The 27555-nt window shown below is 45.8% G+C and overlaps 1 protein-coding gene across 3 annotated transcripts in view; it reads left to right on the top strand.

Moving 5' to 3' along the window:
* The first annotated feature begins 6831 nt into the window (after positions 1-6831).
* The window catches only part of JAK1 (Janus kinase 1), a 66394-nt gene continuing 45670 nt past the window's right edge, over positions 6832-27555 (top strand). For all 3 annotated transcript variants that reach the window (XM_065673121.1, XM_065673119.1, XM_065673122.1), the window contains exon 1: positions 6832-6990. The gene's annotated coding sequence lies outside the window, so the exon portion shown is untranslated. The remainder of the gene's footprint in view (positions 6991-27555) is intronic.

Below are 27555 nucleotides of genomic sequence, written 5' to 3' on the forward strand. Positions count from 1 at the left end.
AGAGAACAATGAAGAACCAGAAAGCTGGCAATGAGAAAACAGCCGAGGAAGACAAGCAGCAACATGAACATGCCTGATGCAGGATGGCATCAGCATCTCTACTCTCCCAAGCCTGGAGCACAGCGAGCGAACTCCATCCCCCTGGGCAGTGAAGTTGGGAAATAGAGCTCAGTGTTACACCTCCTCCACACTACTCTGTCAGCCTGCTTCAGCCCTGTGCAGGAAATCCCCCTGCAGCTTGGCCTCCTCCAGCAGCTGCCACGGCACCCTCAGAACAAGCACTGCTTTGGATGGCCAGAATTTAATCATTCCGTTGCGAAGTAAATTTGGAATAGTGACAGGAAGGACCTCTCCTTCCCCAAGCTGAGATTATTGGAAACCCCTCTTGGCTTAAAAAACCCAAAGGGTTTGGCACCGTATTTGGTAGTAGTTAATTATGAAGAAGCAATTCACACATTCCTGATGGCTCAAAATAAACTCTCTCACTTGCTTTTCCAAGCAGAGACAAGCACTCTGAAAACAGTGTCACAAACAGGGGTACACGAATGTTGTGCGAGCACAGGAAGTTTCAGATAAATTCAGCGACAGATCAGATGAAAGAACTTGTGCACTTGCGTATCTATTTATACAGCTCCTGTGGCAAGTCTCCCCCTCATTGCTGCAGCATCCGGGGGCCTCACAGTCTCTCAGATACTCATAGAAGCAACCATAGAATGGTCATACTGAGTGGTGATGGTGTGATGGGGAGACACAATGGGGAGGAGGGTGTAGGGTGAAGTCACCCAGCCAACAAGCACCCAATGGGTGGTTTTGAGCACTGAAGGTGGTTGGTGTGTGAGCCCCTTTGCCTGATCCAACTCCATGCTGTCCGATGGCTGCTCCTTCTGCTCCTGCTCCTTCTGCTCCTTCTTCTCCTCCTGCTCCTCCTGGTCCTGCTGCCTGGCTGCTCCCCCAGCTCCAGCCACAGGGTGAACCAAACCCTGTATAAGAAAGGATAACTCTCAAGTGAAAAGATCAGTTTTATTGATTTTGAGGCAAAGATGCTCCACTTGCTCTGCTTTGTAACTCCCGCTTTGTTTTTCCTGGGGATAAAAATGGAAAGATGCTTTTCTTTGGGGAAAAAAAAAATAGTTTGAGAAATCAGTTCTAATGTGAGCAGCACTGAACACAGTCTGACACTCTGCAGAAACATACAAGAGCACGAAGAATTACTCTCAGAATACTTTCTAATGCTATTGCAGTTTAAGGCACTGCTGGCATTGAAAGTCAGCGGTCCATTTTACACATTACACAGCACCTCTGGCTTCATTACCTCCTCCTGATTTTCACGAGTACATTTGAGAAGAGACAGGCTCCTGAAGTACTGCCAGGAACAAATCAATGACAAACTGAAACCACTCAGATAGTGTTAAATCACATTTAGGTAAAGGTCCAGTCAATCCCAGGCTGGTAGTGTTGGTGATTTAAAGCACTTTACTGTATGCAGGGCCCCCCACTGTAACTTGAAATGCCAAAAAAAAAAAAAAAGGCTTTTCATAGAATCATAGAATAGTTAGGGTTGGAAAGGACCTCAAGATCATCTAGCTCCAACCCCCCTGCCATGGGCAGGGACACCTCACACTAAACCATCCCACTCAAGGCTTCATCCAACCTGGCCTTGAGCACCGCCAGGGATGGAGCACTCACAACCTCCCTGGGCAACCCATTCCAGTGCCTCACCACCCTAACAGGGAAGAACTTCCTCCTTATATCCAATCTAAACTTCCCCCGTTTAAGTTTTAACCCGTTACCCCTTGTCCTGTCACTACAGTCCCTGATTAAAAGTCCCTCCCCAGCAGTCCCTATAGCCCCCCTTCAGATACTGGAAGGCTGCTGTTAGGTCCCCACACAGCTTCTCTTCTCCAGGCTGAACAGACACAACTTTCTCAGCCTATCTTCATATGGGAGGGGCTCCAGTCCCCTGATCATCCTAGTGGCCTCCTCTGGACTTGTTCCAGCAGTTCCATGTCTTTTTATGTTGAGGACACCAGAACTGCACACAATGCTCCAGGTGAGGTCTCACGAGAGCAGAGTAGAGGGGCAGGATCACCTCCTTCGACCTGCTGGTCACGCTCCTTTTGATGCATCCCAGGATACGGTTGGTTTCTGGGCTGTGAGTGCACACTGAAGCCGGCTCATGTTCATTTTCTCAGTGGTGTGGGACAGTGTCAAACGCTTTGCAGAAGTCCAGGTAGATGACATCAACTGCTTTACCCTTATCCATCAATTCTGTAGCCCCATCATAGAAGGCCACCAGATTGGTCAGGCAGGATTTCCCCTTAGTGAAGCCATGCTGGCTGTCACCAAGCACCTTGTTGTTTTTCATGTGCCTTAGCATGCTGTCCAGGAGAATGTGCTCCAAGATTTTACCAGGCACAGAGGTGACACTGACTGGTCTGTAATTCCCTGGGTCTTCCATGTTTCCCTTTCTTGAAAATGGGGGTTATATTTCCCTTTTTCCAGTCGTCGGGAACTTCACCTGACTGCCATGATTTTTCAAATAGGATGGCCAGTGGCTGCAGCTTCATTCGCCAGCTCCTTCAGGACCCGCGGATGGATTCCATCCGGTCCCACGGACTTGTGTGCGTTCAGATTTTTAAGATGGTCTCGAACCAGATCCTCTCCCACAGTGGGCCCAAGGTGTTCATTCTCACAGCCCCTGCGTCTGCCTTCTAAGACCTGGGTGGTGCAGTCAGAGCCTTTGCCAGTGAAGACCGAGGCAAAGATGTCATTCAGAACCTCAGCCTTCTCCAAATCCTGCATAGCCAGTTCTCCCGAGAGCTTCCTCAGGGGGCCTATGTTTTCCCTAGTCTGGTTTTTGTTTGCTACGTACCTGTAGAATCCCTTCCTGTTATCCTTAACATCCCTGGCTAGGTTTAATTCTAACTGGGCCTTAGCCTTCCTAACCTGGTCCCTAGCTTCCCGGACAACATCCCTGTACTCTACCCAGGCTGCCTGTCCTTGCTTCCACCTTTTATAAGCCTCTTTTTGCCTTTGAATATTCCTCAGCAGCTCCTTATCCATCCAAGGAGGTCTCCTGGCCCTTCTGCCGCACTTCCTTCTAGTTGGGATGCAGCACTCCTGAGCTTGTAGCAGGTGATCCTTGAATATCAACCAACAGTCTTGGGCCCCCCTGCCCTCCAGTGCTGTATTCCATGGAACCTTACTAAGCAGCCTCCTGAAGAGGTCAAAGTCTGCTCTTTTGAAGTCCAGGGCAGTGAGCTTGCTACACGCTCTTCTCACTGTCCTGGGGATCATTTAAACATTTATACTACTTAAAGTAGTGTGGGAACATCCCCGTTGCAGAGGCAGAGGTGAAGTTTGGCTTCTGGAAGCTTGAAAACCAAGCTGCAGAGCAGGCAAGGAATGGATAATTCCTGCATCCATCCCTACCCCTCCTTTAAAGAAGGCTCCAAGAGAGAATCTGTTTGAATTTAACTTTCAATCCACAAATACCAAGGCAGTCACCTGTATTTTGGCCTTATTTATTGTGGACAGTATCAGTGCCTCCTGGAAGTTACAAAATAAAGAACACAATAATTCTTCTGATCCATCACTGCACCCTGGTACAGTACTAACAGGTGAAAGAAAAACTTACTGTGCATCAAAGGTCTTTTTGCAGCTCTTAGCAAGCCTGTTCTCTTTATGAGCAAATCCATGTGATAAATTCCTCAGAGAAAGCTACTTTAAAGGCTTTAATGCAAAATTACATCTTTCCCATGGGGCGGTATGTTGTGGTAAAAACAGACTGGTTTGGGCACAGGCGGGAAATCATCCCCTGTTATTAACATAGTTCTTGGAGTAATTTTTAGAAGCACATTGATCTTCCCCCAGTTACATGTCAGAGAACAGCAACTAATGTCAGGCAGCAGTGTCCTGACATAAAGGAGGAAAAGGAGAAAGCTCACATTGCAGGCAGGACCAGGAGACTGAACACACCATTCGTATGGGGCTGAATGTGTCGTAGGAGCTCAGCACCATTTTTTAAAGTGAGGTTGTGAGCCTGTAAGAGTTTAATTCTCACTGAAGGACAGAGCCTTTGGGAGGCTGGGTCATTCCTGGATGTGGTCTTGGGCTATGGGCACCAATTTAGATGGAGGCAGAGGTAAAGCTGCTCTCCCAAGTTGCTGCAGCCCAGAGCAGCCCCAGGCTAAGCCCTTTATGCAATCCTTCCGTCACAGCTACCTCCCTGGCTTTGATTCCGTCACAGCTACCTCCCTGGCTTTGATTTGCAGCTCTGAGCTTCAGGATTTAAGGACATTCACAGCATCAGTTGTGCTGGGAAACAAACCCTGCCTCTAAATAACAATAAAGATCTGGTACGGTATTTGGCATGAAAACCCACCAAGAAAACCTGATTTTATCATTATAAAGGCAAAGCCATGGAAAGGGCTAGCAAGAATGAAACCTGGTCTAGTGGAAGGTGTCCCTGCCCTGTCCCAGAGGGTCAGATGATCTTTAAGGTCCTTTCCAACCCAAAGCTTTCTAGCTTCTATGATTCTGATTTTAATCAGTGGGACCACATCCTCTCCAGGCAGATCATGGGAAGCAAGGAACAAGAAATGGTGGGACCGGAGAGCTGTGACACAGCCACATGTCTGCAGGTTTTGACCTCTCTCCTTCCAACCTCAGGCTCTTTCCTAACCTGAGTTAAGATTACCAGAGCGATGGAAACATGGTGAGACTCCAGGGCTTCTCTGTGCACCCACAGTGCATGGTCAATCCAGACCCAACAATGCCGTGCGGCTGAGGAAAAAGGTTAATATGGTGCAAAACCATCCAAATTATGCTCTGCTGATTCCCCGACTGCTGTGGACACAGGTGAGGTAGCACCAGTTTGTTTCCTCTTGGGAGAGGGGAAAGAAATAATCAATGATTATTTGCCTTTAGTTTGTAAACCTCAACCACCCGCTATAGAATCAGCATGGATTGGGTTGGAGGGATGCCTTCCACTGGAGCAGCTTGCTCCAAGCCCCTGTGTCCAACCTGGCCTTGAGCACTGCCAGGGATGGGGCAGCCACAGCTTCTCTGGGCACCCTGTGCCAGCGCCTCAGCACCCTCACAGGGAAGAGCTTCTGCCTTGTATCTAACCTGAACTTCCTGTGTTTAAGTTTAAACCCAGACAAGGTTTAAACCTTGTCCTATCACTACAATCCCTGATGAAGAGTTCCTCTGTAGCATCCTCATAGGCCCCTTTCAGACACTGGAAGGCTGCCCATGCACACATGTGCTCTCACACTCAGTCAGCTCTCACCTCCCAGCTCCAATGTGGGAGATGAAAAGCTTTGGGTTGATTTCCTAGAGCTTCAAAACTCCCCACTGCTGGGGCACAAGCTGGGGCAGATGAGCTGTGACTGATTACCTGTGTTGGCATCAGAACACTTTGCAATGGCAATGGGACTCTTACACCCATGTGCTGCCATGCATGAGAAGACCTTGATAAAAAGATGTTATCAGTGTGCTCTGATGAGTCTGAACAACAGGAGCCATTACGTTGAAAGAGGGCACTTTCAGCAGAGTATTGAGGTTTTTACTGACCGATTCAGCTATTAGGCCAATTCTCCCAAAAAGCTGCAGCAGACTGGTTCTTCTTTCAGAATAAAATGCCAAATACGTGTGTGGGGGAAGGAGGAAATAATTTTATTGAACTGAATCATCTTCTAGCTGATAACTTGTGCAGCTTCCTGCGAATTTGAGAAGAGTTTGAAACCGCAGTGCAGAAACTCTTCTGTGCAGAGGGGAGAACTCTGCGTGTCTCCTCACCTTGGTGTAAACACCAAGTTGTTTACGCCGGTTCATTCATGTCTGCCTGAGGTTAGAGATAGGGTTATAGGGTTTCTAAAGATGATGAAGTCCACAGGAGACCATGGAGATACTGCGAGGGCTGGAGCAGCTCTGCTCTGGAGCCAGGCTGAGAGAGCTGGGCTGGGGCAGCCTGGAGAAGAGAAGGCTCCTGAAGGGGAGACCTGAGAGCAGCCCCAGTGCCTAAAGGGGCTGCAGGGAACCTGGAGAGGGGCTTGGGACAAGGGCCTGTAGGGACAGGCCAAGGGGAATGGCTTTAATCTGCCCGAGGGGAGACTGAGCTGAGCTCTTAGGCAGAAGCTCTTCCCTGTGAGGGTGCTGAGGCGCTGGCACAGGGTGCCCAGAGAAGCTGTGGCTGCCCCATCCCTAGCAGTGCTCAAGGTCAGGTTGGACACAGGGGCTTGGAGCAAGCTGCTCCAGTGGAAGGGGTCCCTGCCCGTGGCAGGGGTTGGAGCTGGGTGAGCTTTAAGGTCCCTTCCAACACAAACCAGGCTGGGATTCTATGATCCAAGTAACACCAAGAGCTCAGCCCATGCCATGGCAGACAATGGAGGTCCGCAGAAACAACCGCTGTGACTTCAACCCCAGAGTTGTGGATACAACCTCACAACTTCAGCACTCAGCCGTGCCACAGCACCTTGGCTGACAGCTGTTTTTAATCACCTGCTAATAACCTGCCATTAATCGCCCAGGTGCTGACCCCGCTACCTGAAGTCTCCATCTCTCTTCATACCGCTCAGGATACAGGCTCATTTTAACTCGGTCTTTCTCCCTGGCTGGACTCCAGCCACGCCACTGCGGCACTCGGGAGCGCTGTCCCGCCGGGGCTCGGCGGCTTCCGAGCGCCTGAACCGCCTCAGCCGACAGAACACCTCAGCTCCGGAGCGAGGCCGCCCTCACCGCCCCCGTCCTCGCAGCCCCCTCAGCACTGGAGGCGGCCGCGGGGAGGCACCACCCCCGGGCGGGCCCGGCCCTGCGCATGCTCCGCAGGCGGGAGCCGCTGCCGCGCCGGGACCGCCGCCCTGCCGCTGCCGAGCGCCCGTGGGTTCTCTGCCGACCGCGCCGGACAGCCCCGGGCCGAGCCCCGCCGCCCTCCAGCCCCGCGGGGCCGCGGCTGAGCCGCCCGCCCGGCCTGGCGCGACGGAAGGGGTGAGTGGGGCCGGAGCGGGCTGCCGCGGCCCCCGGCCGGGCCCTGGGCTGGGGGGAGCCGGGGAGGGCGGCGGGCGCCTCTCCTGAGGGAGGCTCCCGAGATGGCCGATGGCGCGGGGGAGGCGCGGGGCTTCCCCGGCGGGCGCGGCGGCCGGGCCCGGCGCCTCGGCTCGGGTGTGCGGTGCCGCTGGGCTCCCCTCAGCGCGGAGCGGGGACGAGCCGGGCCGGGAAGGGGGTTTAAGAGCCACGTTTGTGGTGAAAGGCGACTCCACGGCCCCGTCGTGGGAGGCCGGTGTTTGGCGCTAGAAGGAACCGGGATGAAATAACTTCGGTTCTGGCCGCTGGTGGAAAGGGGTGAAGTTGGAGCGCACCCGGGTGCTCCTGAGCGAGCTCGGACCCCCCAGGCGGCCTCGGTGTGCTTTGCAAGTGGAGCTGCTCGGAGATAACTGCCTCATGCTTCTGTGCAAGTTAAGGGCTTGGGAGCGTTGATTGCGCCCAGCTGCAAGGCAGGCATCTCTTCATGTGGAAGGGAAAGAGGCACTTTTGGGTGATCATTTAGCCCCGTTCTCCTTCTTCTGGGGGTGGTGGCAGCCATCAAGCGGGGGGGGGTTGGGTATCCATCACCTGAAAGGACAGGCGGGGATGCAGAGCAGGTAACTGCCAAGTTGCACCTACCTTCTACCTTCTCCAAACACCCTAAAACTACAACTCGGCTCTCTGTGCGTGTGGGAGCAACCCTGTTGGGCTTTTCGAAGTACATATAGAAAGCTCATCTATGAGGAGAACCAGGACACAGATGCCTGAAGTACATCAACCCTGCTGCTAAACGTGTAGTTAGTTGGTGGCAGAAAGACAACACAGCAGTTGCTCGATGTGGCAGGAGAGGCTGGCCCTGGCCCTGTTTAATCAGACTGTGCTTAAGGAGGAGGATGGGGTGGTGCTAGGGAAGCATGTAGCTAAGGGGGTGGCTGACAGATAAAGGATGAGGGGTAAATTCTGAGGCAGCCTGGAGGGCAGATAAGTGCAGTGCAAGAAAGTTGTCTTTTTTTTGACTGGGGAGATAGAAATCATTCAGAGTTGCGTCAGCGTTTAAACTTAACCCCCATTAACCCAGTTTAATTCTGGCTTGGAGAAGATTTTTCAGCAGCTTAATTCTTTAGTGGGTTGTGTGTTGGTACCGTGTTCTTCACGGCTGCTGAGGCTCACTGTTCAGTTCAGTTTTGCCTATATAAGGGGAGTGGTTGGTGTTTCCTCCTGGCACTTGTTTTTTTAAACGTGCAGGAAGTTGCACCTTGATCTGGGTTTGTGCAAGGTGACAGTGACACAGGTGCTTTGAAATACAGAGCCACGGAAGGACGCGCCGCTCCGTCTGAGCGAACAAACCACATTGGGGTCTTGGTGTCATTCGTGGTGTTCAGTTAGTGATCACAGGCAGGCTTTACAAGTGTTTTTGTCAGTATGATTTTAGTGATTCACTTCTTAAATGTCCTTAACCATGACAAGTGCAAGGTCCTACACCTGGGTCGGAGCAATCCCAGGCACAGCTACAGGTTGGGCAGAGCAGAGATTCGGAGCAGCTCTGCGGAGAAGGACTTGGGGGTGCTGGTCGATGAGAAAATGAACATGAGCTGGCTGCAGTGTGCGCTCGCAGCCCAGAAAGCCAACCGTATCCTGGGCTGCATCCAAAGGAGCGTGACCAGCAGGTCGAAAGAAGCGATCCTGCCCCTCTACTCTGCTCTTGTGAGACCTCACCTGGAGTATTGTGTGCAGTTCTGGTGCCCTCAACATAAGGACACAGCTGTTGGAGCAAGTCCAGAGGAGGCCACGAGGATGATCAGGGGCTGGAGCACCTCCCGTATGAAGATAGGCTGAGGAAGTTGGGGCTGTTCAGCCTGGAGAAGAGAAGCTGTGTGGAGACCTCATAGCAGCCTTCCAGTACCTGAAGGGGGCCTATAGGGATGCTGGGGAGGGACTCTTTGTCAGGGACTGTAGTGACAGGACAAGGGGTAATGGGTTAAAACTTAAACAGGGGAAGTTCAGGGCATAAGGAAGAAGTTATTTCCTGTTAGGGTGGTGAGGCACTGGAATGGGTTGCCCAGGGAGGTTGTGAGTGCTCCATCCCTGGCAGTGTTCAAGGCCAGGTTGGACAGAGCCTTGGGTGACCTGGTTTAGTGTGAGATGTCCCGGCCGATGGCAGGAGGTTGGAACTGGGTGATCTTCAGGTCCTTTCCAACTGTAACTATTCTATGATTCTATGTTGTCTAAGTATCTGCAGATTGTTTGTCCCAAAGCCTGGTGAAACAGAGAATACACTATGCACATGCAGAGCAAAACTGCAAACACTTGACCTTTGGGAAAGGTTAGGTGAAAAGCTTGTAAAAAGCCAGGGTGAGTGGGTTTACATTTGCACAAGAATATAAACACAGAACTGGAACAATGTTAGGTCTGTGAACTCCTGGAAGTCTTTTGCGCTGCAGAAGTCTTTCAGAATTAATATAAAAGTGGCCTTGTTTGAGAGGTAGCCTCTGAATTCTAGAGCACGTTCAAGAATATGCTGTTTCTCTATGTCCAAATTGACTTGTCTGTTCAATGAGTTTATTTAAACAACAAATGGGAAGCAAGATCTGGAGAGAGTGTCTGATACAAAAGCTTTGGAAAGCAAACCTGTATGAACTGCAAAGCAAAATGCTGACGTGTACCTGAAAAGTGGGCAAAATAATGCACCTTGTAAGTTTGGAGAAGGCTGCTTTGAGACCTCAGAGCAGCCTTCTAGTACCTGAAGGTGGCCTGTAAGGATGCTGGGGATGGACTGTTCATTAGGGACTGTAGTGATAGGACAAGGGGTAACGGATTAAAACTTGAACAGGGGAAGTTTAGATTGGATCTAAGGAGGAAGCTCTTTACTGTGAGGGTGGTGAGGCACTGGAATGGGTTGCCCAGGGAGGTTGTGAATGCTTCATCCCTGGCAATGTTCAAGGCCAGGTTGGACAGAGCCTTGGGTGACCTGGATTACTATGAGGTGTCCCTGTCCATGGCAGGGGGGTTGGAACTGGATGATCTTGAGGTCCTTTCCAACCCTAACTATTCTATGATTCTGTAAGTTTGTTTTTTCCTTAGTCAAACAGAATGTGCAATTTAACTTGCTTTAATTCTTTTACCTTACCTCACCTCTTTGGGGCTGGAAGTAAGGCAGGGTTCTTGTTCAGAAGAATAAGTGATACTAATACAGTAGGCTTAGATGGCCACTTCTACAATAATTTAGTCTTTCAAATAAAAGACTGAATTCGCAGAAACCAGCTTCCCTTTTTTGCATTGCTGGGAAAAAATCTTTCATTTTTTGTAGGCAGTGTCCTGACAGTGATGCCTGCTCTTGTGGGCAGGGAGATTTCATCTCCTTCCTACCACATTCTTCCCCATACTCCCTCGATTTGGAGGTAAAACACCTTTTTCACCTGCAGAACTGACCCTTGGTATTCTTGGCACCTTGCTGCTGCCTGACTTGGTATGAGGAAGAGAGAGGTTCAAAACAGAGCATGAATGCAGGGAATTCTTGTATCTGACTGCTGTGTTGGATGTGAATTGCATGAGGAACTGCTCTGTGTTTACATACAGAGGAAGGTGTTTGAATTGTTTTGAGAAGTTAAAGCTTTTACACATAGAAATAAACCTTTTAGACTGGTTTGTATTTAGACACGAGAACGGAGCGTGTTTAGGAGCCAGGTTGTAGAGGGAAGGCTAAGTTGGGTCATGGTTCCTGCCTAGTCTTATGTCCAACAGCAATTAAAAATGATAAAACACTATCTTCTGGATGATAAACTGTCAATATTCAACTTGTTCTTTTGTAGCCTTTCCAACACTTTGCTATTTCTTAAAAGATTGGGTATTATTCCTGTAAACACACTCAGAGTTGCCCTACGTCTCTAAAGCACTTAAAATGCAATTAGATTTCAGGTATTGGTAATGCAAATGCTTGCCAAATTGATAGTAAATGGCTTCTACGGTTCAAGCATACGATTCAGTCAGGTAATACCCGGAGCCTGCCTTTTAGAAAGAAAGCTTTTTCATGGACTGATACTGCTCAGTTTTGCTAGTAGGGCAAGACAAATAGGCCAGAACTTATCAAGAAGGAAAGCGGGGTCTCAAGAACAGCATTTAGGGTGTTTGGCCATTAAGTTGTTCTGTCTGTTGCTGTAGTTCCTATTCATTACATGAAGCGACAGATTAGGGGGCATTACTCTGCTCACTCAATGTTGTTAGCAGTGCTGCAGGTACCCTGGCTACTATATGTTTTTTCCCATTCAGTCCATCCTTCCAAAAAGACCTGAAACTGTGATTAAGGAGTACAAGGTTACTGGAAAATGAAGCTGCTGATGGTACTTTTGGGGAGGTTGGTTGCAATTCGTTTTGATTGAAATTGGAAAGGGAAACTGAGGAAGTGTGATTTAGTGGTTTTAATGTCCTGGTCTGTTGAAAACAGGTGCATTTTTAAGGAACAAGTCCTGATGTTTTTCTTCAGGCTTATAAAGCTACCATTTTATAAAACTCCAGTTTTATAAGCTGGATAGAGTAATTGAGTTTTTTTTTTTTTCCCCTCTGGACCTGTTAGATAAATGTAATTTAAGCCACATAACTGACAGAAAAACTGAGCTGCAGGAAATAAAGAGCAGCTTCTACTTTGGAAAAGTACATCCTGTAGCATTTATGTTGTCTGTCATTACCTTTTACCATCCTCTGAGCTGTTTGGTAACAGTGGTGTGGATATGGTTCTCTGCATGTTATGTGATTATGATTACAATTTAAAATAGCTGGGCTATTAAAGTGCTCTGTTACTCTGTTAGACTTTTTAATTCCCTGCTGGATGTGAAAGGTAAGATAGAAAATAAAGGAGAAGAACTGGGAGTCAATGGAAAAACAGAGATCTGTGCATCATCCCAGACTATGGAGTGAGGTGGTGGTAAAAGCCTGGGGAAAATGAAATTGGAGTTGTTGTTTGAGGAGGAACCTACCTGCGGAGTTAAGATTCTGAACAAGTACAGTTACAGCTCCCAGAGAATAAAATTGCTTGTGTTGGAGTAAGTGGCTCAGGGTTGCTGTTGATTCTGCTTTGTCAGCAGTTCTGATAGTAAACAAACTGTCTTTCAGAAATACCAAGTCACTCTTCTGCTGTAGCTATGGAGCTCCTAAAGCAGCAGCAGGGGCTTGCTGGTCAAGAGCAAGCTTTCACAAGGCAACTAGCTTCAAGAAATTCATCTATCAGAAATGCATGTATCGATCATAAATGCACAAATCTCATAAAATTTGCTTTGTGAAGTGTTTTGGACTTCTTCGAAGCTGGCCTGCTATATAAAGGCGGGTCTGCTAATACATGGGATAAATTCAGTATTTAGATTGGGTATTAGGAACAAATTCTTCATTGTAGGGATGGTCAGGAGTTGGAATGGTCTGCCCAGGGCACTGGTGGAGTCACTGTTTCTGTAAGTGTTCACAAACTATGCAGATGAGGCCCTCAGTGCCATGGTTTGGTGGTGGCCTTGGCAGTGCTGTGAGAATGGTTGGACTTGATGATCTTGAAAGGTCTTTTCAACCTTGTTGATTCTATAATTCTATATTCTCTGACTTCTGAAGCGTGTAAGATTTGCCATGAGTCAAGACGTTGGTTGCATGTGTATATACTGGGAAAGGGAACAGGAAGGCTTACAAAGATGAGGAGTCAGTCTGCAGATGGAGAAGCATATCTTGCAGCATTCCATGGGTTTAGAAGCTTTGGGGTGCTGTGCCACTGGCACAGTTTATTCCTTCAGCACTTAGCTCCTCCCTTTTTTCCTGGAAACGCTGCATTCCCTTCCCAGTCCCCAAAGGCTTAATTCCCTTTGAACACAAAAGCCAAGTGACAACAGTTACTTGTACTTCCAGGAGGAAACTCCTAAAGGAAAATTTGCATATTCCTCAGACCTTGGTACGCAATCTCCCTTGCTGGCAGAGTGGATCTGAGAGGGGCCCTGGCTTGTGGACTCACCAATACATCAACAGAGCGTGAGTTTTTAGCAGTTTTGGACACCAAGCGCTGTTCAAAGTGTTCCTTAAATGTTTTGTTTCCTGTCATTTCCAGCTATTTGAAAACTGAGCAGAGTCTGGATTGCCCATCAGGTGGCCCAGTTGGAATTCAGCTATTGTAATACTTTATTTTGTTAGCAGTACTTTTGATAACAACCCTTCAATCTGGGCATAATCCATCAAAATAACTCTGATCTTCCACTTCAGATCTTTTCAACTACTTAATTTTACTGGCTGGGAATTGAGATAATATTGACTCATGCTATTGAGAACAGGAAAGAATTCTTGTTCAACCTAGGAGGTTGTCCCTAGATCTGCTGTGAGAGCTACTGTGTCTGGGGCTGTGCTGGAGACAGCAGTGCTGGAAAAGTCCCTATACCTTCTATGTCAGAAGTAAGGACCGACCTAAGCCTCCTACTTTTTTAGGAAGTTGAAGCAGACCATGCTGGATCTGTGATTTGGAGTCACAGGGGATTGAGAGAGGAGAGGGACACTTACAAGACATTTGTTTGTACATGGACTCAGTTTTTCAGGAAATCAATTTGGCAGAACCAACTTTTATACTCATTTTGAGACACGAGCAGCACAAAGAGATACCTTAAACAAAACAAACCTTAAAAGCCTTGGCACTTGGACAGTCTAAATTATTTCCTGTTGCTTGCCAGCCAGAAATACTCATCTCTGCACTCCTCTGGATATTACCAGGGGATGATGATAAATTCAAAGCAGGGTTTTGGGTTTTTTTTTTTTTTTGATTGGGTGCTTTTGGTAAAGTTATATTAGCTTGTAGGGCATTAGATTTTTAAGGAAAAGAGAAAAAAGTATAAAGGGTACCATCTAGCTTAAGTGCTGAAATAGGCCTTTGATTCTAAGCCAGCAGATTTAAATATAATAGAATGGTTTGGGTTGGAAAGTACCTTGAAATCATCCAGTTCCAACTCCCTGCCATGGGCAGGGACGCCTTATGCCTATACCATGTTGCCCAAGGTTCTGTCCCACCTGGCCTTGAACACTGCCAGGGATGGATCATTTACCACTTCTTTGGGCACCCTGTGCCAGGGCCTCACCACTCTCACAGTAAAGAACTTCTTCCTTATATCTAACCTGAACTTCTTCTGTTCAAATTTAAACCCATCATCCCTTGTCCTGTCACTACAACCCCTTTCCAGCATCCTTGTACTTCCCTGAGTTTTTGGGGTGTTAGATGTTTGAGGGGGGGAAGGGAAGTATAAAAGATACCATTTAGCTTAAGTGTTGCATTAGGCTCAGTCTTTTATATTTAGATCTGCTATTTTGCACAACTTGGTTTGGTTTTGTCCTTAGGATTTCAAGCTCTTGCATCTTAACTGAAGCTGGTGGCCTCCTGCGTGGAAGGAAGGTGTGGCCACCCTTGGTTCTGAGGTTTTTAATCAAGAACAGCTCTAAGCTGGCATTTGCAGTTCACTTGATATGGTTTTCTTGTACACTCATTGTCTTTCATGTTTACTGCAGATGTGCAAGAAATAACCTTTCACTTCCTGCATGCTTCTGTATTTCACTTTTCCTCAAAGCACGGAGGAACAGACACTAATGATTTTGAAATTGCCAGAGCCCATCTATTTAGAGAGTTTAAAAGTTCAAAAGGAACCAGGCAGTTAAAGCAGTAAGCCTGACCTGTATGTATCAGCCTCTGTTGGCAGCCTTTACAGCTCTATAACCTGTGCTGGAGCACTCTTCTTCAGGAGTTACCTTAACTGAAAACAGAAGATTACAGATCCACTGTTTGTCTTTTTGCCTCTTCCTGCTATTGATTTGTGTTGCATTTGTATTAAGCTTTTTTTTTTTTCCTTATTTGAATCTTCTACCCTTCTGAAGACTTATGGAATTAACAGCAGCAATTCCAACACTTAGCACTTACTGTCTTCCACTGTTTCTAAAGGTGAAGTCTATTTAGTGGTCTGTAGGCTGTAATGGACACCTTCTTCTGAAATGGTGCTATAACCTCATCACTCCTTTAACTGGTTTGCTGTTAGGAACATCAGTGCCCATCTTAGGCAGAGAATAGCTTAAACATATTTTATTTGACTGTTAGTATTGATTTTTAGGAAGTCTCTTAATAACTCTGTCCCCTAAAGACAGGGAATAGTCAATAGTTCATCCCCATTCTGGAAAGTGCTGGTATAATCAGGGAAAATGAGTTTGATCCCCATTTTTTCTTGGGATCATAACTGTTCATTGCCAAGAAAGTTTATACTTCTGTTGGTGCTTCTGTATCATTGCCTCTATGAAGGGGACATAGAGATTGTGTTTATTGATAGCCTATAACAAGCCCCCATAGCCTGATGAGTGTGTTGAATGTAGATGCAAGTTGCTACCAGGCACATTGTGATTCTTTGTTTTACCACCAGTGTCACCTGCAAATAATCAGCTCATGTTGCTTTATGCCAGCCCTTATTTAAGTAGTAATTCATGGCCAGGCACACCTTTCTTACAGGTGTGGAATTGACTAACACAGGAGAGCATGGTTTGACTTCAAAGCCACAGGTGGTAAGTGAAAGGACATATAGGGATAGTTGACTTGAAGGACTTCAGCTTTACAAAAGAAGAACAGCTATCTTCTGCCAAGTTAAAAAAAGACAACAGAGTCCTGTGGGTTTTACAGTCCTTTCAACTTCCTGTACATGTGACTTACAACACACAGCCAAGTTACATCAATATAAGCAAGATACATCAACAAACAGAGGGCTCACTTAGCTTAAAAAAAGGCACCTTTTAAATCCTGAGTACTTGAGCACAGCCTTAAACAATTAAAACCTAAGACACAGGTCATACTTACTCGGCTGTTTACAGATGAATTGTTCACCCTTTGGTATTGACTGAAAGTTTACTTTGCAGTAAAAGTGCATGGGATCTCCAGGTTTAATCTCACTGTGTTGGTACAAGTTTGCCATGGAATTAAGTGAGAAATGAGCCCACATTTTTCTTTGCTTATGGTGTGCATGCAGAGGGAGGAGGTGAGCAGCGCTGATCGGGTATCATTGAGGCTGTGGTTTCACACTGCAGATCACAGTAGAACTATTTTGAGGTACTCCTGTTGTGGCATGTCAGCCCTTCAGTTGAGCAACTAACATGTTCTGTTGGATACCTGTTCCAGCCCAGAGCATTTCTCATCAGCTCCCTCCCCTGCTTCCCTCAGGGACGTGTGAACTTGGACACCATGTTGTAAAAATCCTGCAGAAGAAACACCAATATGCTTTTAAGTGGGAGCAGTTTAACTTTTTCATAGAGTCCACCTAAATAGAATCATGGAATAGTTATGGTTGGAAGGGATCTTAAGATCATCTAGTTCCAACGCCACTGTCATGTGCAGAGATGCCTCACACTAGGCTGGGTTGCTCCAAGCCCTGGCCTTGAACACTGCCAGGGATGGGGCATTTACCACTTCTTTGGGCAATCTCTGCCAGTGCCTCACCACCTTCACAGTAAAGAACTTCTTCCTTATGTCTAACCTGAATACTTCCTCTAGGCTTGTGTTGCACCACAGCATATACCTGCTGATGTGCTTCATGCGTCATTTAGCATGCAAGGGAGCATTCAGGTAGAACCACCCTCTTGCCATGTATACTTGGAGAATAATTTTATGTGACAAGCGAAGGAGCTGCCAAGCTATAAATCTGTGGTTGGACTCTACTTCTGTAGGGAGAGAAATCAGGATCGTGCATTACCTTCACTTCTGCTATGCTGGCTTATTGTGAGCCTTGAGATTGTTCCATGTTTTCCTCTGATGAACAAATTCTGTAGGAGTTTGCCAAGCCATTGTATCTTTGTTATTTAAGTGCTTGATAAATTTTGTTAGAGGTTAATGTAAACTGCTATGCTTTTTGTGTGCATACACACTGTTAACTCCTATTTTTCATTAGAGTTCCACGCAACTTGTTTTGCACAGACAAATTGGTGTGTATCAGTGAAGCTGAGTAATTACCTAAAGAACTTGATTTGTCCCCAGCTTTGTGGCGAGTTTGGCCTTGAGATACAAGCAGCTGTCCTGATAGTTTTTCTGAAGCTGGCAAAGCCTTTTGTTAGAACTGCAGCTTTTTTTTCATGGCTTTGGCTGGAAATAAGATTTACCACTTTTCAGCTCCTGTTTTCAAAGCAATTTAATCAGCACTTGTTCTGCAAGGTGTTTGTTTTTCAAAACCTATTGCTACTCAGCATCAGAGGCGGGGGAAGTTGAGAGTAGTTTAATTAGCAGGTAAGACTGATACAGTGATCCCAATCGCATAAACAAATACACACTCGTGGTCCTACAAAGCTCTTCTGGTTTTAGTTGGGTGTCTCATGGTGTGGGCTCCTAGAGAGGGCACAACCTACAAACGTGAACATATAATTTGCTAAGCCCCATACAAAGGCTTAGGAAGGTTAATATGTTATATCCCTGTGTTAATAAGGATGAATTTTTCAGGACTGACTTAGAATCAAACTCTTCTGAAGAATATGGCATAGCTTTGTAGAGCAGCAAGCAGTCTGCTCCATGAACCCTTCGTAATATGTGCTACAATGGGGCAATTCCCTTTCCCCCCTATCTAGTTCAACCTCATCCAGAATTGGAGATGAGCTATGAAATGTCTTTAAAAGGGGTAGGAGGAGAAATTAAACTCCTGGGAATATGCCCTGAGAAGTTAAATACTGTGAAGAAGCCTGGTGTGGCGGGTGTTCTTTGGCTGTAACCATTCTGCAGTAAACTGGTGACTTAGCAATGCTGGTTTAGAGTTGTCTCTTGAATTTGCATACCAAGTCCCCTATCAGGTTTTCTTAGTTTACAGCTGAGACATCTCTTCCTGGTTTGATTTGCATTTGACCCTGTTCAATTCCAGAAGCTTTAAAAGGTAACCGGTATTTTTTTTTTTTTTTCATGGAAGTTGTAGTTTAATAAAAACAACCTTCTGATACCTCCATTTTTAATTCTGTAGTTACTTTTATGGCCAACTTAAATTTGTGTATGTCAGTCCTCTAGAAAAAAACAAGTAGATGCTCACAACCAGTAGGGACTATCTGGTTATTGGAGTATCTGGCATGCTGATTTCGTTTCCCTTGCCACATCTGTTTGCTCTCTTGTTACAGTAAACAGAAAAGAATCTGTAAGATTTAAAAGATGGTGGTTTTGGCTTCTGTAATTCTCAATTAAACTTTCATCATTCCTAGCTAAAATGGCAGGGTGGCTCTTTCTGAGTTCCTCTCCAAAGTATTTTCCAGGGGTCTAGGTCAAGTATGTGATGCTAACTAGCAGAAAGCAAAGTTTAAAGCAGCCTAAATGAAGTCCTTTGCCCTCATTTCACTGACCTCTGGTCACAATCTGTTAGTGCTCAGAACAATCTGTTAGTGCTAGGGTCAGTTTTTGAGACTAAAAAAGTTGTTGTATTTCTGATGGGTTTAAGCCAACAAATCAGCTTTCTATTACTATCAAAGAAAAAAGTACAGCAGGTTTTCTGAATCTCAAATTTAAGTGTACTTTTACTTGCTTGCTGTGATTGATAAGGAACTAGTGGCCCACAGATTTCTCTGTCTTTGAAGATTGTTAGAAATTCTCCTTGTGATTTTGTGGCAAAGGTTTGTGGCCTTTTGCTTACATTCAGGTGAATGTGTTTGTGGGAGTGGTTCTGCATATTTGTTCCACTAGACTTTCAGAGATGAAGAGACTAATTGCACACTGAACACTCAAGGGAGAAGTTAAAAGGCTGTGAGCTCTTGTTGGAAGCTGATGGATATTGAGAGTCAGCTTTCTGGTGGCTTGGTAAGAAAACAGAAACTGAGAAACGAGCTTCTCCTAACAATAGGAGTTGTGTAAAATTGTGCATGAGCCCCTTTGACAAGCATTATTGAAAACTTGTTCTGCTCAAGAGCTGGTGGCTTGAGAAACGTGGAGTAGCATGGGGTGGAACAGACGTGGTGTGACCATCCTTGTTCCATGCAGGTGAAGATCCTGCCAGAGCAGAAACTCTTAAATCTATCTCCAAAGTTCATCTGCCATCCTGAGTGCTGGCATGGACATGTTTTGGAGTGCAAAGGGGAGGAACTGTGGGGGGCACTGAAATTCTCTTTTCCTCAGTGCTTTAATGCCTCAGGAGCCTGCAAGGATGAATTACTGCTGTAGGATTGTCACTTGGGTTTGAGTGTGATATGTGTAATCCTTGAGTAATAGGGCCAAGAGCCTCCAGCACTGCACTGGGAGAGATACAAAAGTGGGTATCAGGGTATGGGTTGTTGTGTGTTGTGCTGTTGGTCATAGTGATGCACAAACATGGAACTGACAAGTTCTGCACTGCTGAGTTGTTAAATATCTATACACTGGCAGCACATGGGTGGGTTTTTTCTTGAGTTTATTTCCCCTTAAGAATGAGGAAAATGATTGGGTTTTTCTTCTGTTTGCAGTGAAGGACTGTGTCTAGAGTGGTACAGAGGCATGCAGTAGGCTGTTTCTAACTGCAGATAACCTTGCGTATTAAAGATAACAACTTAATATACAAGACTATGACACTGCATATGCACAGAAGTCACATACTGGTTAAGTGTGATTTACATGCATTGAGCCATCTGAGAAAATGAGCCGATTTTACTTCATGACATACAGGTAACCGCCAAAGCAGAAATGCTGCTTGGTAACAGCCAGGTTCCCAGGTTGTAAGACACAGGGAAAGCTTTTGAGTAGCAGTTTGGAAAACAGGGTATTTCCCCTCTGTAAAATTCATCCGATAATTCTCAGATTGCTTAAGGAAACTGCTGGAAGGGTGATACATCCAAGTTACTACAGGAATTACACATATTTTTTCCTAAGAGATCACTTGTAACTAATTTCTGCCTGTTTTCTTTGAGGTCTGCAGTTAATCTTTTGATACAGAGATGTATTTCGTGTAACAAATATTGTTTCCATGTGTTAGGTTACAAACTGACAGGGATTTTTGACTGTTTTTTCATTCCTGAAACAAGCCAAGCATGATTCTTTTAATGTGTTGATGCATCTTAAGTTTGTTTTTTCATGGGATAACATGGCAATTACAGTGATTTAGGGCAGTGGTTTGGAGTGAAGCTTCGTCTCCCTAAAATCCATGAGGCTTCTGTAAATGGTGAGGAATGCTTGCTGTGGTATCACTAGTTTTTGTGAGGGTTGAACAGTTTAAGGCTGGGCATATTTAGACGTTACAAGGTAAACCATCAGCATAATGAAATATGAAAGAGGTTTTGTTGTTGAGTCCGTGTGAACGTGCAGTTCAATTTCTAAGTTGCTTTTACTAAAAGCAACCAAGCTGCTAACTGAAATTTCTAAGTTGCTTTTAAGGACAGCAAAAAGGAAGTACTTTTATGGTTAAGAGTAGTTGGAGCCAAGGCTTCAGTAGCCATATTGTGCTGCAGATCTAACAGGCTGTGACAGGCAGTTGCTGTACGCACAATGTGCTTTCTGGTTTTAGGTTTCATCATCTCCTACTAAAGTGCTTGAGCTTTAACAGGCAGATTTGCTCCCCAAAGCCTTTTTTTCCCTCTAAAGTATTATTTGTAGCAAGTATTGCCCATTATAGTTAAACATATATTGCTCAGAATAGCTGCACTATGGTATCTGCAGATTGGCTGCAGACCTGGAGTGAAGTGTGCCAATGAAAAGTTCCTTTTCTCCATAGTGCTTAGTTTTGAAATCAAGGCTTTGGAACTATAATTGTAAAACACCCGATTTCATCAAAATGTATGAAATGGGAGAGGTGTGATTTTTAAAATGCCTCAGACTTGCCTCTCCTTTTTTTTCCCTTTCTGTGTCTTCCATGGCTTTCTGATGAAGTTTCATGGGAGGTCCTCTTTGGTAGCCCTTTCTTTTCAGCTGTGTTCACTTGCCTGTGCCGTCTCATTCCTAGAAGTACGAAAAGGAGTGCATAGTGTTAGCTGTTCTCTGTTTAGTTGAAGTTAGAACCAAGTTTTAGCAGCAAATAATTGCTTTTAAGTTTACCCTCCCCCCCCCCCCAATTTCAGAACATTTTGTCTCATGTTCTCTTAGACGCAAAATACATTGTTAGTTCTATATCAAGTTCAAAAGGGGAAATACAAAACCCCAGTTCTAGAGCACAGTTCCTGTTTTTCTGACTAGACAGTTTGAGCTTGGTCTTTACTGCTAGTTTTTATTAGCTTTGGAAGCTGGCAAATGCTGTTCGATAGTTAGAAATGGGTCAGTCTGGGCATAATATTTGTCTATTTCTCGGTTACACTGAAAATGTCCCCAAGACTAGTTGTGTTATGTTTTTTTTTTTTTTTTTTCTGGCAAAGAGGAGCAGAAAGTGATGACTTTCTAAGTCTAGCACAGGATAAGTTACTATAAACAGCTCATGCGTAAGGTGCCTAATAGAGTTGTGAAAATACAACATTCGACAACGTGGGGCTTCCATAAAATACAACGTATTTTTCATAGAGGTTTCAGGATAGTGATTCTCCTCCTGCATTATCTTTTCCCCAAAAAGCCACTCAACCCCCAAAGAAACATACCCCTGTTATATTGCCAATGGGAATAAAGATAGGATAAAAACTTCACATAACTCCTGAAGGAGATATATATACATATATATGTATCTCCTTCATATATAATCTTATATATTTATATGAAGGATTATATATATACATATGCTGATGAACTACCTGATGTTGCTTTGCTACCAGTAGCCCCTTTTTCTTCTTCCCTTTGTTATTTTCTTTATGATCTCTTAAGGCATGAGTGTCAAAATTATTTGGGTCAGAGGATATTACTGCAAGCCTGGCAAAGACTGTTACATATGATTTGGAAGCACATAAACAGTTCTGGAGCACTACCTTATATGCAAAATATACAGGATCACATCTTGCCACCTATGGTGTGTATGTAGTATTAAAGAGATTGCAATTGATATGTGATCAGCTCGATCAGTCTTGGTTGAATGGTGCATCTATTAAGAAGGTTTTGTAATGGCTTTTCCATTCTCTGATGTTTTCATCATAAATGTACAGTTGAAGTCTAAAAGCTAGGCATTCAACTGGGTGGAAATACCCTGTATGTGACCGCTTGTTCCTGTAAACTCCAGCAAACAAGACTAAGATGTGCTTTAGGAGGGTTTTTTCTCTGATTTTTTTTTTTTTTTTTGAGTGGTTTGAACAAGGAACAGCAAAGATACTGCATTCACAAAGCCTGGCTATGCGACTTGTGGATTATGAGGAGGATAATCTTGTTAGAGCATAACTTTGTAACTTGGTGTGGCTGCAGCTAGGAGAGAGGGTAAGAAAGTATTTTCTCAAGTGAAATGCTTGATAATTGCCTGTCAAACCTTTTGTCAAACTAGGTATGACAGCTTCTTCATTTCTAATCCTTTTCAGCGTTGGCTTTCAGTCATTTTGTAGCATAATCCTGTGAGTCATTTACTTAGAAACCATCACTGAAGGCTGAATGAACGTGTAGCAAATTCAGATCAAATTTCAGTGGTGAGTATTGACACACACAACCCCTCTGTCCCTGAGGTATCCAAATCAGCAGTGATGTCCAATATGTAAAGTAGGAGTTGTTATAGTGAGCCCTGGGAAAGCAGATACAGCAGGATGTACTTGGCGTGAATCATAAGTGTCTGAGTCATTGCTAAAAGTGATCGAACAAGAGTGTCCCTGCTCAGCTATTTTTAATATCTGCTTACTCACATTTACTGTACTAAGCTCTTTACAGGAAAGGTACTTAAAAGCTGTAGTAAGGTCTTAAAGCTGCTTTTTGTGGCAGCTTATTTTATTGATTCAGGATGATGTCTTCAGTCCTGCCTTTTCTGAGACTTTTAGGTCTTGGCATAATTGTTGTTCTGGTTGGTGCTTCCAGAAGTGCTGCAGTCCAGGATTCAGGCATTGCATCTAGACCTACATGGTTAAATTGGCATCAAGGCTGGACCTTGCAAATGTTGCAACCAGATCAGCAGTGGCACAGCTGTAGTGGTGAGAAGGGGTGGTGATGGGTAGCTTGGTAGTACCTAGAGGTGCTTTCCTATCTCACCAAGTAGAAGTCTGTTTCATAAAGAACATGTTTTAATATATTAACAAATATTCCTGGGTTTTGGCCACAATGGAATATACAGCTCTTCTGTTGTAAAACTCTCCTTGCAACTTCCATGCTCCTTATGGTGCTGCCCTTCCAAGAACAGCAACAAGTTCAGTTCCTGGAGCTCTGATGACCACTCAGGTGCAGCCCTGACTCCCTTCTTTGCATATACAGATACTCTCTTCTTTAAAGATGTTGACAGCTGTATTTGCAGGAGGAAGAAGTTGAGGAGATTGCTTGGGGTGTGCATGTGTGTCATGGAGTTCAGCAGTGGCTTCCTGTTTACTGCTGCTGACTGAGGATTTGGGCTGGGGCCAGAGAAGATACAAGAGTGTGGCTTGTGGATTCCCTGTTACACAGGTCTGCCCCTGCTCTCTCCTACCCTCCCCATGTTGTGGCAAGCTGTTGCAGAAATGAATGTAGGCATGGGTTGGGGTGTTTGCTGCAGAGCAGCAGTGGAATCAATGTTAGCTGCAAGTTGCTTTTTTTCCTTGATGCCCATAGTGCAGCCAGGTTCGTTGAGCTCTGTGTTGGTACTGGAGCTGGGGAAGGAGGTTGGGGTCGCAGCCCTTCAGACCAGAGGCACTTTGGTTGAGTGGTTGGGTGAGGAGAAGCTCCCCATGAGCCATTTTCAGTGTGCACTTGAGTCCAGAACCCCCCCATGTGCTAGGCTGCACACCCAGAATGTGAGCAGCAGCTCGGGGGGGGGGGATCCTGCCCCTCTGCTGCGCTCTGGGGAGACCCCCCCTGCAGCCCTGATCCAGCTCTGGGGCAGCAGCACAAGAGGGATGTGGAGCTGTCGGAGCGAGGCCAGAGGAGGCCATGGAGCTGCTGCGAGGGCTGGAGCAGCTCTGCTCTGGAGCCAGGCTGAGAGAGCTGGGCTGGGACAGCCTGGAGAAGAGAAGGCTCCTGAAGGGGAGACCTGAGAGCAGCTCCAGTGCCTAAAGGGGCTGCAGGAAACCTGGAGAGGGGCTTGGGACAAGGGCCTGTAGGGACAGGCCAAGGGGAATGGCTTTAACCTGCCCGAGGGGAGACTGAGCTGAGCTCTTAGGCTGAAGTTCTTCCCTGTGAGGGTGCTGAGGCCCTGGCACAAGGTGCCCAGAGAAGCTGTGGCTGCCCCATCCCTGGCAGTGTTCAAGGCCAGGTTGGACACAGGGGCTTGGAGCAAGCTGCTCCAGTGGAAGGTGTCCCTGCCTGTGGCAGGGGTTGCAACTGGATGAGCTTTAAGGTCCTTTCCAATCCAAACCAGTCTGGGATTCTATGAGTGAATAAACCTGGCCTTCTTGAGCTGTGGAAGCCAAGATAACTTTTGTTATCAGCCCCTTGGGAAGAAGGGCTGACCTATGGCATGTACAGCAAATATCTTGGCAGTCATCAGTGGGGGGAGCAAGGCAAGACCCAATGATTTGTCTGTGTTGAGTCACAGCAGCAGTGAAAAATGGTCCTGCATCCAAAACTGCTGTTGTGAGAGAGTCAATGTAAGGGAGGGAGGGAGGGAGAGCCACAGCTAAGCCACGTCTGCTGCTGTCTGCTTCTAGAGAACTGAAATCAAGTTATACCTGGACTGACAAGTGAATTGGCCAAAACTGGAAATTGAGAAGCAGCGAGTTACTGCTAATGTTCATAATATAAAGACACTGCTGGGAATGCAGACAGACTGAAAATGGAAAATCTTTTATTGCTTTTGTGTTTTTTGACTTTGAGCAGACCTTATAGCTGTGGTTTGAAGAGTGCCAGTCGCTATGCTGGCATAGAGAGTGTACGTTAGTCAGACTTTTTCAGCTCTCCTACGTTGTGTAAGCCTCGCAGGAGGATGATTCTGTTCTTCTAGGGAAGGCCACCAAGGCAGATGATTCGGCCCTACCAGGATTTTGCAGAAGAGTGCAGTTGGTTGTAAACTAGAAAAGATCTACAACTTTTTAGATAGTGAAGTACTTGGGCTGAAATTGTACGGGGTGAGATCCTGCATATTGCCACATCTCTATGTCAGCTGCTAAGTGTGGTGGAGTTTGTGTGGGTATGGATGAGTTTAAAGACAGTTCTAGGCATTCTGGGACCAAACTCTTAGTGATAGTGCAACTGTGCAATCTGCAGTACAAACTCTCAAATCCATAAGCCAAACAGGACCCCCAAAGGAAAGAAGTTGTCCCACTGGTCACCGTTGTGCACTAAAGGCACTGATGTGTATTACCACCTTTGAACTGCTATTGGCACAATTCTTGGAGGAAGCATGTGAAATTTACCCCTGTTTATCTGGTTAGTTAAAAATAGAGTATGTGTTTGGTCAAGAGATTGAATTAATTGAGTGTAAATATTTAGTTTGCTCGACAGGGTGATACTGGGGGTACAGCTCATAGTTGACAAGAGGCTCACAGCAGTAGTTCTCTTAATTGTAATAAGTACACCACATCAAGGCACAGCATTCACAACTGAAGTGGATAGTGGAAATTCACTAGAGAGCATGCAGAAAATAATGGTTAGAACTTTAGGTGGCTGAAAAAGTCCATAATTACTGATATGGCATCTTAAAAAGCCCTACTGGTCTGCTCAGATTATCAGCTCAGATAAGTGCAAGCTTGGGAAAGTGCTTACGTCTGTGTTAAGAGGTGGTGATGGAGGAGTGGATTGGATTTCTGGGTTCCTTCTCAGCCCCGTGTCCCTGCAGAGCAAGTTGCTTGTGGCAAAGTCTGCCTGTGCTGAAACACTACATAGAATCCTAGAATCAGGAGAATGGTTTTGTCTGGAAATGACCTTAAAGCTCATCCAGTTCCAACCCGTGCCATGGGCAGGGACACCTTCCACTAGAGCAGGTTGCTCCAAGCCCCATCAAACCTGGCCTTGAATGCTGCCAGGGATGGGGCAGCCACAGCTTCTCTGGGCACCCTGTGCCAGGGCCTCAGCACCCTCACAGGGAAGAACTTCTTCCTTATGTCTAACCTGAACTTCCCCTGTTTAAGTTTTAATCCATTAGCCCTTGTCCTATCACTACAGTCCCTGATGAAGAGTCCCTCCCCAGCATCCCTGTAGGCCCCCTTCAGATACTGGAAGGCTGCTCTGAGGTCTCCACTCAGCTTCTCTTCTCCAGGCTGAACAGCCCCAACTTTCTCAGCCTGTCTTCATATGGGAGGTGCTCCAGTCCCCTGATCATCCTCGTGGCCTCCTCTGGACTTGTTCCAGCAGTTCCATGTACTTTTTATGTTGAGGACGCCAGAACTGCACACAATGCTCCAAGTGAGGTCTCGCAAGAGCAGAGTAGAGGGGCAGGATCAACTCTTTTGACCTGCTGGTCACGCTCCTTTTGATGCAGCCCACAATACGGTTACTCCAGTTGTCTCAGGAGATAAAACTGATGCTAGAAGAATATTGGGGTGTTCCTCCATTTCAAGGATGAAACTACTCTTAGATAAGACTTTAACTGTAGCAGTTAGCCTGGCCTTCAGCATTTGGCATTGCTGCGATGGTAGGCAATCCTGTAGGAGAAGCAGTACGAAACCATGGAGGATGTGCTGGTTTAGTATCCGGAGGGCATTCCAGATGTGACTGACACCATCTTTGCATTTAAAGGAGTAACTGATGACTGTGTGTGTATGTGAGCATGTAAATGTAAAAAGCAGCAGGCACCATCTGTAGGGTTGGGCACAGGAGGCCAAAACAGCAGAGAAAGGAGCATCTGGCTTTGCTGTTGAAGAGCCACCACAGTTCAGACTCTGCTTTTTGTTCACCAATGGAAACATAAGGATCCTTGTTTTTTGGCAGAGCTCGAGTTGTTTATTCAGCTTTCTAAATAGCTTCATTTGGCTTTCAACAATTTGCTTCCTTGGTTGCAAGTGGCTTCTGCCAATTTACTTGTATGTGGTGATGTTTAGGAAGAAAAGAGTCTGCAACTGTGAAAAATGATGGGTTTTTTTTTTCAGTCTTTGTCACAGGCTTCATCAGAGAAAAATGATTTAGGGGGAGATCTGTACCATGCCATTTCTTTATTGCCTCTACATGTGATATTTATGGCTTACCTACTCTTTTTAAGTAAGGATTCATTAAAGCCTGAGAACATCATAGTAATTGCAAGCAAACTGAAGTATATCCTGAGGGAGAGTCTGCCCATCCAGCTTCTGAATCTCCAGTTTAAAGAGACAAGCTTAGATGCAGATGGCTGAGATTCTTTTTCAGACAGAGGAAGGACTCAGAAACTTCATCCAGCCTACTTCAGATTTCCATTTCAGCGTAAGATAAAATAGATCTTGGACTCAATTGTCTGGAGTGACAGGAGAGGAAACAGAGCAACGTGCAGGTATTGTCAGGGTCCCCTCTAAGCTCTGAGAAACCTGGTTTGAAGACAGGTTCTTTCTTAACAAATAGCTTACTTGAGGCTGAGGTGAGTAAAGGTCACTGCAAACTCATTCTTACGTCATTAGACCCACACTGCTCATTTGTGGAAGAAGAGGTACTACTCTGCT

This window comes from Lathamus discolor, chromosome 3, assembly GCF_037157495.1.
Source record: "Lathamus discolor isolate bLatDis1 chromosome 3, bLatDis1.hap1, whole genome shotgun sequence".
Taxonomy (NCBI): Eukaryota; Metazoa; Chordata; class Aves; order Psittaciformes; family Psittacidae; genus Lathamus; species Lathamus discolor.